General features: G+C 57.8%; 5 non-coding genes across 5 annotated transcripts; all 5 read right to left on the bottom strand.

Annotated features, from left to right (window-relative positions):
* Nucleotides 1–1,733: 1,733 nt before the first annotated feature.
* Nucleotides 1,734–1,816, bottom strand: TRNAL-AAG (transfer RNA leucine (anticodon AAG)). The gene has a single exon. It is a non-coding gene; the product is annotated as a tRNA-Leu (tRNA).
* Nucleotides 1,817–2,720: 904 nt separating this feature from the next.
* On the bottom strand, nt 2,721–2,803 carry TRNAL-UAG (transfer RNA leucine (anticodon UAG)). Its single transcript has one exon. It is a non-coding gene; the product is annotated as a tRNA-Leu (tRNA).
* Nucleotides 2,804–4,102: 1,299 nt separating this feature from the next.
* TRNAL-CAG (transfer RNA leucine (anticodon CAG)) lies at nt 4,103–4,185 on the bottom strand. Its single transcript has one exon. It is a non-coding gene; the product is annotated as a tRNA-Leu (tRNA).
* Nucleotides 4,186–4,817: 632 nt separating this feature from the next.
* Nucleotides 4,818–4,900, bottom strand: TRNAL-UAG (transfer RNA leucine (anticodon UAG)). The gene has a single exon. It is a non-coding gene; the product is annotated as a tRNA-Leu (tRNA).
* Nucleotides 4,901–5,925: 1,025 nt separating this feature from the next.
* Nucleotides 5,926–6,008, bottom strand: TRNAL-AAG (transfer RNA leucine (anticodon AAG)). The gene has a single exon. It is a non-coding gene; the product is annotated as a tRNA-Leu (tRNA).
* Nucleotides 6,009–13,855: the final 7,847 nt, after the last annotated feature.

Raw genomic sequence — 13,855 nt, 5'->3', positions numbered from 1 at the left:
GCAGCACCTTCCACAAGCCAGACAGCCATGCAAGTTTGGTACCGAAAAGGCATGCCCTCAATTTATTTATCCCATTATAAGCATTTCCAACAGATCTTTGAACAATCCACACAGAGCAGTACCTATGAAGAACTCTTTAGACCTTTAAAGCGTACAAAGAGAAAGTGCTATTCACCAGCCACTTGAACGGCGCAAAGCTGCTTTGAAATTGAGTCAACAGCCACATCTTGGCTGACTAAAGCAAATTCAACAAGGGAGCTCAATGTCACAACATAGGGTGGAATACGCAAATCTAAGCAGCCCCTGATCACAGCCCTGAGGACATTGCTGTAAGTGTGCTGGAGTCCAGCTGTCTACCAGGTGCTTGGCATTCTTCCAAATTTGCATGGCCTGTCTGGCCAGGGAATACAAGAGCATGACTCTTCTAGATGAGCTCTTACATGGGACCTAAGCTCATTTGGTAAGGATTGCACTTTATCAGCAAGACTTTGTACAACAGAAATATATGAGAAACCCAAGCTCTCTTGACTAGACGAGGACGGAATAACGTCCCAGGTGAAGACGAACAGATGCAACTTCCATCAGATGTTATCCTGATGAAGAAGATTATATCTCCAAAAGTCATGTCAGAAGTGGAATTCGAACCCACGCCTCCAGAGGAGACTGCGGCCTAAACACAGCGCCTTAGAGCACTCGGCCATCCTGACAGTGGAGAGTCTTAAGAAATGTATAAAAGTCACTCAGAAATTTCTGCGTCCATGCAAGCTTGAAATAATTTCAACCTTCAAACACAAGGTGCAACTTTTTGCACAGGACAATAAACACAGAAGATCACATATGAAAGCATTTCATTTCACAGGTGTACTGTTTTTATGCTTTTAGAATAACTTATACCTCTCACCAGCTATTTAGGGTTCTGTATCCTACTCACAAAATTACCTTGCCTGCGACCTCTCTCATTATACACAAACAACTACTGCTCAGGAAGTAGGAAGGCAGAAGGTGGGGCAGTTTATGCAAATTTATGCTGTCAATGTGCCTTGCAGATTCATGCAGAATTTCTAGATCCTTGCTGGAAACAAGAGAGCAGGCCTTGTTTCAGATCAACTGTCCCTAGCAAGGAACGTCTGAGCACATCCATTCTTTTGCTCTCTAGCCCCTGGCTTGGGACTCACCCTCACTGGCTGAGGAGTGAAGTTCTGCATACCAACGTTGCATAGAAGGTATGTTTGTGATTGGTTTGAGATGGGAGGGAGGTCAAGAGCAGGGAAAAGCAAGTCACCTTCACTTCTAGTCTCCCCTTCTATGCCTACCTGCCGTTCACTCACTCTGTCTTTGTTTCATTCTCTCCTTCCTCACCACCCCATCTCACTCACTGGCTCTATCATTTGTGCTCTTTCCCCTTGTTCTTCATTTCATAGTGGAAACATCTCTTGAATGGATCATTAGAAAATGAGGTTACATAAAATTAAAAATCTACTTATTGGAAACCAAAAATATCACAAGACTGAATGTAAGCCATTTCTTCAATAAAAGGGATTTTTTAGGCACCCCCCAAAAAACACATAAAACACCACTAGTGCTAGAAGAATATTATACAAGCTTGAAGACAAAATTGGGCAAATTCATTTGGAGTTGAAACTGAAGTTTGGTACTTATTCAGATATTATATGCACTGCCAATTTTTAGCTGAGATTCTGAAGGAACGCAGAGACAAAATGGACTTAAAGTTTTGTCAGAAGTGGGATTCGAACCCACGCCTCCAGGAGAGACTGCGGCCTTAACGCAGCGCCTTAGACCACTCGGCCATCCTGACCACATGTTGCTTGTTCATTTACATAGTGAGAAAGATAGTGTGAACAAAAAAAACACACATCTTAGGCTATGAGTGGCTATAGCAAGAAAAAAACTCACTGCACTTTTCCAAAAAGACAACCATATAAGCCCATGTGAGGGAAATGATCTGATTTTCTCCCTCAAGAAAAAAGAAGATTAAACACAGGTTTGTCAGACGTGGGATTTGAACCCACGCTTCCAGAAGAGACTGCGACCTGAACACAGCGCCTTAGACCACTCGGCCATCCTGACTTGCATTTGCAGCACCTTCCACAAGCCAGACAGCCATGCAAGTGGGGTACCGAACAGGCATGCCCTCAATTTCTTTATCCCATTATAAGCATTTCCAACAGATCTTTGAACAATCCATACAGAGCAGTACCTATGAAGAACTCTTTAGACCTTTAAAGCGTACAAAGAGAAAGTGCTATTCACCAGCCACTTGAACGGCGCAAAGCTGCTTTGAAATTGAGTCAACAGCCACATCTTGGCTGACTAAAGCAAATTCAACAAGGGAGCTCAATGTCACAACATAGGGTGGAATACGCAAATCTAAGCAGCCCCTGATCACAGCCCTGAGGACATTGCTGTAAGTGTGCTGGAGTACAGCTGTCTACCAGGTGCTTGGCATTCTTCCAAATTTGCATGGCCTGTCTGGCCAGGGAATACAAGAGCATGACTCTTCTAGATGATCTCTTACATGGGTCCTAAGCTCATTTGGTAAGGATTGCACTTTATCAGCAAGACTTTGTACAACAGAAATATATGAGAAACCCAAGCTCTCTTGACTAGACGAGGACGGAATAACGTCCCAGGTGAAGACGAACAGATGCAACTTCCATCAGATGTTATCCTGATGAAGAAGATTATATCTCCAAAAGTCATGTCAGAAGTGGGATTCGAACCCACGCCTCCAGAGGAGACTGCGGCCTAAACACAGCGCCTTAGACCACTCGGCCATCCTGACAGTGTAGAGTCCTCAGAAATGTATAAAAGTCACTCAGGAAATTTCTGCGTCCATGCAAGCTTGAAATAATTTCAACCTTTAAACACAAGGTGCAACTTTTTGCACAGGACAATAAACACAGAAGATCACATATGAAAGCATTTCATTTCACAGGTGTACTGTTTTTATGCTTTTAGAATAACTTATACCTCTCACCCGCTATTTAGGGTTCTGTATCCTCCTCACAAAATTACCTTGCCTGCGACCTCTCTCTTTATACACAAACAACTACTGCTCAGGAAGTAGGAAGGCAGAAGGTGGGGCAGTGTATGCAAATTTATGCTGTCAATGTGCCTTGCAGATTCATGCAGAATTTCTAGATCCTTGCTGGAAACAAGAGAGCAGGCCTTGTTTCAGATCAACTGTCCCTAGCAAGGAACGTCTGAGCACATCCATTCTTTTGCTCTCTAGCCCCTGGCTTGGGACTCACCCTCACTGGCTGAGGAGTGAAGTTCTGCATACCAACGTTGCATAGAAGGTATGTTTGTGATTGGTTTGAGATGGGTGGGAGGTCAAGAGCAGGGAAAAGCAAGTCACCTTCACTTCTAGTCTCCTCTTCTATGCCTACCTGCCGTTCACTCACTCTGTCTTTGTTTCATTCTCTCCTTCCTCAACACCCCATCTCACTCACTGGCTCTATCATTTGTGCTCTTTCCCCTTGCTCTTCATTTCATAGTGGAAACATCTCTTAAATGGATCATTAGAAAATGAGGTTACATAAAATTAAAAATCTACTTATTGGAAACCAAAAATATCACAAGACTGAATGCAAGCCATTTCTTCAATAAAAGGGATTTTTTAGGCACCCCCCAAAAAACACATAAAACACCACTAGTGCTAGAAGAATATTATACAAGCTTGAAGACAAAATTGGGCAAATTCATTTGCAGTTGAAACTGAAGTTTGGTACTTATTCAGATATTATATGCACTGCCAATTTTTAGCTGAGATTCTGAAGGAACGCAGAGACAAAATGGACTTAAAGTTTTGTCAGACGTGGGATTCGAACCCACGCCTCCAGGAGAGACTGCAGCCTTAACGCAGCGCCTTAGACCACTCGGCCATCCTGACCACATGTTGCTTGTTCATCTACATAGTGAGAAAGATAGTGTGAACAAAAAAAACACACATCTTAGGCCATGAGTGGCTATAGCAAGAAAAAAACTCACTGCACTTTTCCAAAAAGACAACCATATAAGCCCATGTGAGGGAAATTATCTGATTTTCTCCCTCAAGAAAAAAGAAGATTAAACACAGGTTTGTCAGAAGTGGGATTTGAACCCACGCCTCCAGAAGAGACTGCGACCTGAACGCAGCGCCTTAGACCACTCGGCCATCCTGACTTGCGTTTGCAGCATCTTCCACAAGCCAGACAGCCATGCAAGTGGGGTACCGAAAAGGCATGCCCTCAATTTATTTATCCCATTATAAGCATTTCCAACAGATCTTTGAACAATCCATACGGAGCAGTACCTATGAAGAACTCTTTAGACCTTTAATGAGTACAAAGAGAAAGTGCTATTCACCAGCCACTTGAACGGCCCAAAGCTGCTTTGAAATTGAGTCAATAGCCACATCTTGGCTGACTAAAGCAAATTCAACAAGGGATCTCAATGTCACAACATAGGGTGGAATTCGCAAATCTAAGCAGCCCCTGATCACTGCCCTGAGGAAAATGCTGTAAGTGTGCTGGAGTCCAGCTGTCTACCAGGTGCTTGGCATTCTTCCAAATTTGTATTGCCTGTCTGGCCAGGGAATACAAGTGAATGACTCTTCTAGATGAGCTCTTACATGGGTCATAAGCTCATTTGGTAAGGATTGCACTTTATCAGCAAGACTTTGTACAACAGAAATATATGAGAAACCCAAGCTCTCTTGACTAGACGAGGACAGAATAACGTCCCAGGTGAAGACGAACAGAAGCAACTTCCATCAGATGTTATCCTGATGAAGAAGATTATATCTCCAAAAGTCATTTCAGAAGTGGAATTCGAACCCACGCCTCCAGAGGAGACTGCGGCCTAAACACAGCGCCTTAGACCACTCGGCCATCCTGACATTGAAGAGTCCTAAGAAATGCATAAAAGTCACTCAGAAATTTCTGCGTCCATGCACGCTTGAAATAATTTCAACCTTCAAACACAAGGTGCAACTTTTTGCACAGGACAATAAACACAGAAGATCACATATGAAAGCATTTCATTTCACAGGTGTACTGTTTTTATGCTTTTAGAATAACTTATACCTCTCACCAGCTATTTAGGGTTCTGTATCCTACTCACAAAATTACCTTGCCTGCGACCTTTCTCTCTATACACAAACAACTACTGCTCAGGAAGTAGGAAGGCAGAAGGTGGGGCAGTTTATGCAAATTTATGCTGTCAATGTGCCTTGCACATTCATGCAGAATTTCTAGATCCTTGCTGGAAACAAGAGAGCAGGCCTTGTTTCAGATCAACTGTCCCTAGCAAGGAACGTCTGAGCACATCCATTCTTTTGCTCTCTAGCCCCTGGCTTGGGACTCACCCTTACTGGCTGAGGAGTGAAGTTCTGCATACCAACGTTGCATAGAAGGTATGTTTGTGATTGGTTTGAGATGGGTGGGAGGTCAAGAGCAGGGAAAAGCAAGTCACCTTCACTTCTAGTCTCCTCTTCTATGCCTACCTGCCGTTCACTCACTCTGTCTTTGTTTCATTCTCTCCTTCCTCAACACCCCATCTCACTCACTGGCTCTATCATTTGTGCTCTTTCCCCTTGCTCTTCATTTCATAGTGGAAACATCTCTTGAATGGATCATTAGAAAATGAGGTTACATAAAATTAAAAATCTACTTATTGGAAAGCAAAAATATCACAAGACTGAATGTAAGCCATTTCTTCAATAAAGGGGATTTTTTAGGCACCCCCAAAAAACACATAAAACACCACTAGTGCTAGAAGAATATTATACGAGCTTGAAGACAGAATTGGGCAAATTCATTTGCAGTTGAAACTGAAGTTTGGTACTTATTCAGATATTATATGCACTGCCAATTTTTAGCTGAGATTCTGAAGGAACGCAGAGACAAAATGGACTTAAAGATTTGTCAGAAGTGGGATTCGAACCCACGCCTCCAGGAGAGACTGCGGCCTTAACGCAGCGCCTTAGACCACTCGGCCATCCTGACCACATGTTGCTTGTCCATCTACATAGTGAGAAAGATAGTGTGAACAAAAAAAACACACATCTTAGGCCAGGGGTGCCCAAACCTGTCCTGGCGGGCCGTATCCATGCCAGATTTTTGGGATATCCCCATCTGGTGATCACGGTTCGATCCCCGGCGCCGGCGGCAGATCAGAGTGCCCAGGACGGGGTCCATGTGACCCGGGCAGTCCTATCCCCTGGGTGTACGTGGTTGTCCGACATGTCGGTCGTATTTGCTTTTACGTACCGGATCGGAATCGGCCCCCATAAAATCGTACGTAAAGTATATAGCAAATCAACCTGAAATCTGCTGGGTCAGAAAGGGCTCGATTCCGATCCGTGTCGGAAGGTTAGGAGTCCGTACGAATTTGTCGGGACGGCATGGCAGAGTGCCCGGGATGGGCTCCATGGCTCTTGGGCAGTCGTCCCCCGGGCGTTCGGGGCTCCATCCAGGCCGACGGCATGGCAGAGTGCCCGGGACGGGCTCCATGCGTCCCGGGCATTCGTCCCCCGGGCGTCCGGGGCTCCATCCAGGCCGGCGGCAAGGCGTCCCGGGCATTCGTCCCCCGGGCGCCTGAAACGGCTGGGTCAGAGAGGGCTCGATTCCGATCCGTGTCGTAAGGTTAGGAGTCCGTACGAATTTGTCGGGACGGCATGGCAGAGTGCCCGGGACGGGCTCCATGCGTCCCGGGCATTCGTCCCCCGGGCGTCCGGGGCTACATCCAGGCTGACGGTATGGCAGAGTGCCCGGGTCGGGCTCCATGGTTTTCACGGTGGTCCTCCCCTGGGTGTCAGGGGGCTCCTGGCCGACGGCATGGAAAAGTACCCAGGACGGGCTCCATGCGTCCCGGGCATTTGTCCCCCGGGCGTCCGGGGCTCCATCCAGGCCGACGGCATGGCAGAGTGCCCGGGTCGGGTTCCATGGCTTTCACGGTGGTCCTCCCCTGGGTGTCTGGGGGCTCCAGGCCGAAGGCATGGAAAAGTGCCCAGGACGGGCTCCATGCGTCCCGGGCACGGGCACGGGGACGGGGACAGGGTCGGGAGAGTCCAGGCGGCTTCACTTCCGTGTCCAGCCATCTGATCGCCCAGATTCCCTCGGCCATCTGGTCGCCCGGATCCCCTCGGGCATCTGGTCGCCCGCAACGCTTTCCTATGGTGCGACCAGATGGCCGAACTTCCCTGGAAGTCCCGATGAGGTGCCATTCGACGCCCGGATCCCAGCGAGGGCTCCAGGAGGTTGGGTAAATTCGCGCCTTGGGTCCCCTCTGTCACCTCGCGTGCACAGATTACAAGAAAAGGGGCTAATTTTCCTCCGGATTACTAGGGAGAAGGGTACGCCCGGACACCCCTCCGAGGCTGGTGGTTCTCTGCCATGGGGACCAGATGGGCTATGCCTGGGCAACACCTCCCTAGGCCACCCGGGGCTTCCTTCCTCCAGGCCAACTGCATGTCAAATTGCCCAGGACGGGCTCCATGGCTCCTGGGCAGTCGTCCCCCGGACTCCATCCAGGCTGACGGCATTGAAAAGTGCCCAGGACGGGCTCCATGCGTCCCGGGCATTCGTCCCCTGGGCGTCCGGGGCTCCATCTAGGCTGACGGTATGGCAGAGTGCCCGGGTCGGGCTCCATGGTTTTCACGGTGGTCCTCCCCTGGGTGTCTGGGGGCTCCAGGCCGACGGCATGTCACAGTGCCCAGGACGGGCTCCATGGGCCCCGGACAGCCCTCCCCCCGGGCGTTCGGGGCACATATCTCCAGGAGGCCAACGGCGTTGCAAAGTACCCGGAAAGGACTCCACGGGTACCGGGCAGTCCTCCCCCGGGCGTCCGGGGCACCCATCTCCATGAGGCCAACGGCATTGGCAAAGTACCCGGGAGGGGCTCCACGGGTCCCGGGCAGGCCTCCCCCGGGCGTCCAGGGCACCCACCTCCAGGCCGACGGCATGTAAAAGTGCCCAGGACGGGCTCCATGGGTCCCGGGCAGCCCACCCCCGGGCATCTGGGGCACCCATCTCCAGGAGGCCAACGGCGTTGCAAAGTACCCGGGAAGGGCTCCACGGGTACCGGGCAGTCCTCCCCCGGGCGTCCGGGGGCTCCCTTCTCCAGGCCGACGGCATGGTTCAATGCCCAGGACGGGACGTCAAGTGGCCAGGACGGGCTCCATGCATCCCGGGCATTCGTCCCGGGACGGGGACGGGGTGGGGAAGAGTCCAGGTGGCTTCACCTCCATGCCCAGCCATCTGGTCGCCCGGATTCCCTCGGCCATCTGGTCGCCCGGATCCCCTCGGGCATCTGGTCGCCCGCAACGCTTTCCTATGGGGCGACCAGATGGCCGAACTTCCCTGGAAGTCCCGATGAGGTGCCATTCGCCGCCCGGATCCCAGCGAGGGCTCCAGGAGGTTGGGTACATTCGCGCCTTGGGTCCCCTCTGTCACCTCGCGTGCACAGATTACAAGAAAAGGGGGTAATTTTCCTCTGGATTACTAGGGAGAAGGGTACGCCCGGACACCCCTCCGAGGCTGGTGGTTCTCTGCCATGGGGACCAGATGGGCTATGCCTGGGCAACACCTCCCTAGGCCACCCGGGGCTTCCTTCCTCCAGGCCAACTGCATGTCAAATTGCCCAGGACGGGCTCCATGGCTCCTGGGCAGTCGTCCCCCGGGCGTCCGGGGCTCCATCCAGGCTGACGGCATTGAAAAGTGCCCAGGACGGGCTCCATGCGTCCCGGGCATTCGTCCCCTGGGCGTCCGGGGCTCCATCTAGGCTGACGGTATGGCAGAGTGCCCGGGTCGGGCTCCATGGTTTTCACGGTGGTCCTCCCCTGGGTGTCTGGGGGCTCCAGGCCGAAGGCATGGAAAAGTGCCCAGGACGGGCTCCATGCGTCCCGGGCATTCGTCCCCCGGGCGTCCGGGGCACCCATCTCCATGAGGCCAACGGCATTGGCAAAGTACCCAGGACGGGCTCCATGGGTCCCGGGCAGACCTCCGCCCGGGCGTCCGGGGCTCCCACCTCCAGGCCGACGGAATGTCAAAGTACCCAGGACGGGCTCCATGGGTCCCGGGCAGCTTCCCCCGGGGCGTCCGGGGCACCCACCTCCAGGCCGACGGCATGTCAAAGTACCCAGGACGGGCTCCACGCGTCCCGGGCATTCCTCTCCCAGGTCGTCCGGGCCCTAGAGCTCCGGTGGTCCAACCTGCGCCTGAGGCCCAGCCGGGGTCCAAGAGCCCTGCCTTGCGTGGGCAGGCAGTCAGGAACCCTACCGCGAAGGCTTGGGATGGATGGGGAGCTGGGAGTCCTTTCGATCCCGGCCCTCTGGTCGCCCGCGATGCTTTCCAATGGGGCGACCAGATGGCCGGGCTTCCCTGGAAGTCCCGATGAGGTGCCATTCGGCTCCTGGATCCCAGCTAGGGCTCCATGAGGTCGGGTTCTTTTACGCCTTGGGTCCCCTCTGTCACCTCGCGTGCACGGATTGCAAGAAAGGGGGGTAATTTCCCTCCGGATTACTAGGGGCAGGGTACGCCCGGACACCTCTCCAGGGCTGGTGGTTCTCTGCCCGGGGGACCAGATGAGATATGCCTGGGCAACACCTCCCCCGGGCATCTGGGGGCTCCATTCTCCGGGCCAACGGCATGGCTCAATGCCCAGGACGGGCTCCACGTGTCCCGGACAGACCACCCCTGGGCGTCCGGGGCACCCATCTCCATGAGGCCAACGGGATGGCAAAGTACCTGAGAAGGGCTCCACGGGTCCCGGGCAGCCTTCCCCCGGGCGTCCGGGGCTCCCACCTTTAGGCCGACGGCATGTCACACTGCCCAGGACGGGCTCCATGGGCCCCGGGCAGTCCTCCCCCGGGCGTCCGGGGCACCCATCTCCATGAGGCCAATGGCATTGGCAAAGTACCCGGGAAGGGCTCCACGGGTCCCGGGCAGCCTTCCCCCGGGCGTCCGGGGCTCCCACCTCCAGGCCGACGGCATGTCACACTGCCCAGGACGGGCTCCATGGGTCCCGGACAGACCTCCCCCGGGCATCTGGGGCACCCATCTCCAGGAGGCCAACGGCGTTGCAAAGTACCCGGGAAGGGCTCCACGGGTACCGGGCAGTCCTCCCCCGGGCGTCCGGGGGCTCCCTTCTCCAGGCCGACGGCATGGTTCAATGCCCAGGACGGGACGTCAAGTGGCCAGGACGGGCTCCATGCGTCCCGGGCATTCGTCCCGGGACGGGGACGGGGTGGGGAAGAGTCCAGGCGGCTTCACCTCCATGCCCAGCCATCTGGTCGCCCGGATTCCCTCGGCCATCTGGTCGCCCGGATCCTCTCGGGCATCTGGTCACCTGCAACGCTTTCCTATGGGGGGGACCAGATGGCCGAACTTCCCTGGAAGTCTTAATGAGGTGCCATTCGCCTCCCGGATCCCAGCGAGGGCTCCATGAGGTCGGGTTCTTTCACGCCTTGGGTCCCCTCTGTCACCTCGCGTGCACAGATTGCAAGAAAGGGGGGTAATTTGCCTCCGGATTACTATGGGGCAGGGTATGCCCGGACACCCCTCCAGGGTTGGTGGTTCTCTGCCATGGGGACCAGATGGGATATGCCTGGGCAACACCTCCCTAGGCCACCCGGAGCTTCCTTCCTCCAGGCCAACTGCATGTCAAATTGCCCAGGACGGGCTCCATGGCTCTTGGGCAGTCGTCCCCCGGGCGTCCGGTGCTCCATCCAGGCCGACGGCATGGCAGAGTGCCCGGGACAGGCTCCATGCGTCCCGGGCCTTCGCCCCCCCGGGCGTCCGGGGCTCCATCCAGGCTGACGGCATGGCAGAGTGCCCGGGACGGGCTCCACGGGCCCCGGGCGTCCGGGGCTCCCTTCCCCGGGCCAGCGGCATGTCAGAGTGCCCAGGACGGGCTCCACGGGCCCCGGTCATCCGGGGCACCCTTCCCCGGGCCAGCGGCATGTCAGAGTGCCCAGGACCAGTTCCACGGGTCCCGGGCAGTCCTCCCCCCCCGGGCGTCCGGGGCTCCCTTCCCCGGGCCAAAGCATTTCAGAGTGCCCAGGACGGGCTCCACGGGTTCCGGGCGTCCAGGTCTCCCTTCCCCGGGCCAACGGCTTGTCAGAGTGCCCAGGACGGGCTCCACCGGCCCCGGGCAGTCCTCCCCCCCGGGTGTCCGGGGCTCCCTTCCCCGGGCCAAAGCATTTCAGAGTGCCCAGGACGGGCTCCACGGGTCCCGGACGTCCGGGGCTCCCTTCCCCGGGCCAACGGCATACAGGAGTGCCCAGGACGGGCTCCACGGGTCCCGGACGTCCGGGGCTCCCTTCCCCGGGCCAACGGCATACAGGAGTGCCCAGGACGGGCTCCACAGGTCCCGGTCGTCTGGGGCTCCCTTCCCCGGGCCAACGGCTTGTCAGAGTGTCAAGGACAGGCTCCACGGGTCCCGGTCGTCTGGGGTCCCTCCCCCGGGCCAACAGCAGGTCAGAGTGCCCAGGACGGGCTCCACGGGTCCCGGGCAGCCCACCCCCCCCGGGCGTTCGGGGCACCCATCTCCAGGAGGCCAACGGCGTTGCAAAGTACCCGGGAAGGGCTCCACGGGTACCGGGCAGTCCTCCCCCGGGCGTCCGGGGCTCCCTTCTCCAGGCCAACGGCATGGTTCAATGCCCAGGACGGGCTCCATGTGTCCCAGACAGACCTCCCCCGGGCGTCCGGGGCACCCATCTCCAGGCCAACGGCATGGCTCAATGCCCAGGACGGGCTCCATGGGTCCGGGGAGGCGTCCCATGCGCCTCCGGGCTTGGGAGCCCCGGCTGGGTCCAGGGGCCCGGCCGGGCCCCGGGTCGGGTGCTCCGGCCCTGGGCCCTGTCTCCCAGCCTGCCGCACTGCCAAGGGCCCGGGAAGGGGTTCCGATGTGCCCGGGGAGCCTCCCCTTGCTTGGCTGGGTTCAGGAGCAGTGGCTAGGGCCCCTGAGGGCCCGGGGAGGGCGGCCTCCCCACCCCGGGCTCTGTCCTTGGTCCTGCTGCGTGGCTGGGTGCCCGGGACGGGGTCCGGAGGGACCGGGGAGGCGTCCCATGCACCTCCGGGCTTGGGAGCCCCGGCTGCGTCCAGGGGCCCGGCCGGGCCCCGGGTCGGGTGCTCCGGCCCTGGGCCCTGTCTCCCAGCCTGCCGCACTGCCAAGGGCCCGGGAAGGGGTTCCGATGTGCCCGGGGAGCCTCCCCTTGCTTGGCTGGGTTCAGGAGCAGTGGCTAGGGCCCCTGAGGGCCCGGAGAGGGCGGCCTCCCCACCCCGGGCTCTGTCCTTGGTCCTGCTGCGTGGCAGGGTGCCCGGGACGGGGTCCGGAGGGACCGGGGAGGCGTCCCATGCGCCTCCGGGCTTGGGAGCCCCGGCTGGGTCCAGGGGCCCGGGCGGGCCCCGGGTCGGGTGCTCCGGCCCTGGGACATCCCAGCCTGCCGCACGGCCAAGGGCCCGGGAAGGGGTTCCGATGTGCCCGGGGAGCCTCCCCCTGCTTGGCTGGGTTCAGGAGCAGTGGCTAGGGCCCCTGAGGGCCCGGGGAGGGCGGCCTCCCCACCCCGGGCTCTGTCCTTGGTCCTGCTGCGTGGCAGGGTGCCCGGGACGGGGTCCGGAGGGACCGGGGAGGCGTCCCATGCGCCTCCGGGCTTGGGAGCCCCGGCTGGGTCCAGGGGCCCGGGCGGGCCCCGGGTCGGGTGCTCAGGCCCTGGGCCCTGTCTCCCAGCCTGCCGCACTGCCAAGGGCCCGGAAAGGGGTTCCGATGTGCCCGGGGAGCCTCCCCTTGCTTGTCTGTGTTCAGGAGCTCCATCCGGGGCCCCTGAGGGCCCCGGGGAGGTTGGCCTCCCCACCCCGGGCTCCGTCCTGGGTCCTGCCGCGGGGCAGGGTGCCCGGGACGGGGTCCGGCGGGCCCGGGGAGGCTTCCCCTGTGCCTCCGGGCCTGGGAGCCCCGGCTGGGTCCAGGGGCCCGGTCGGGGCCCCGGGTCGGGCGCTCCGGCCCTGGGCCCGGTCCCCCGGGCTGCCGCTCCACCCAGGGCCCAGGACAGGGGTCCGTCGGTCCCTTGCAGGCCTCCCCTGCTTGTCAAGGTGTAAGCGGGCCCCGGGTCGGAGGGCCCGCCGGCCCCTGGCAGCCTCCATGGCTGTGGCCCGGCTGGGGCCCCGGGCCTCCGGCCCGCCATGCCCCGGGCGCCCGCTCCCTCCTTCGTGGGGGCACGGGGCGACCGGATGGCGTCCCTTTCGTGCCCGGCCATCTGGTCGCCCGGATCCCCTCGGCCATCTGGTCTCCCGGATCCCCTCGGCCATCTGGTCTCCAGGATCCCCTCGGCCATCTGGTCTCCCGGATCGCCTCGGCCATCTGGTCGCCCGCAATGCTTTCCAATGGGGGCGACCAGATGGCCGAACTTCCCTGGAAGTCCCGATGAGGTGCCATTTGCCTCCCGGATCCCAGCGAGGGCTCCAGGAGGTCGGGTACTTTCGCGCCTTGGGTCCCCTCTGTCACCTCTAGTGCACGGATTACAAGAAAGGGGGGTAATTTTCCTCCGGATTACTAGGGAGAGGGTCAGTCAGACCTCCGTGTGGTCTGGCGATTCTGAATCAGGGGAAGGCAGGACCCGGGCCCTCCCGCCGGGGCCCCCAGGGGCCTGGGTACGCACCTGCTGCTTAGCCCCCTTGCCGATGGGCCTTTTCCTCCGAGTTTGCTCAGGCAGGTCCCCGCGAGGTCTGGCCATGCTGAGACGGGGCCAGGCAGCACCCGGGCCCGCCCGCCGGGGCCCCCAGGGGCCCGGGAATGCACCTGCCTCTCAGCCCTTTCCCGATGGTCCTTTTTCTCCGAGTTTTTTTCCACAGTCTGA

This window comes from Lissotriton helveticus, chromosome 8 (assembly GCF_964261635.1).
Source record: "Lissotriton helveticus chromosome 8, aLisHel1.1, whole genome shotgun sequence".
Classification (NCBI taxonomy): Eukaryota; Metazoa; Chordata; class Amphibia; order Caudata; family Salamandridae; genus Lissotriton; species Lissotriton helveticus.
The sequence above is the reverse complement of the archived record's forward strand: the minus strand, read 5'-3'. Positions and strand labels throughout refer to the sequence as shown.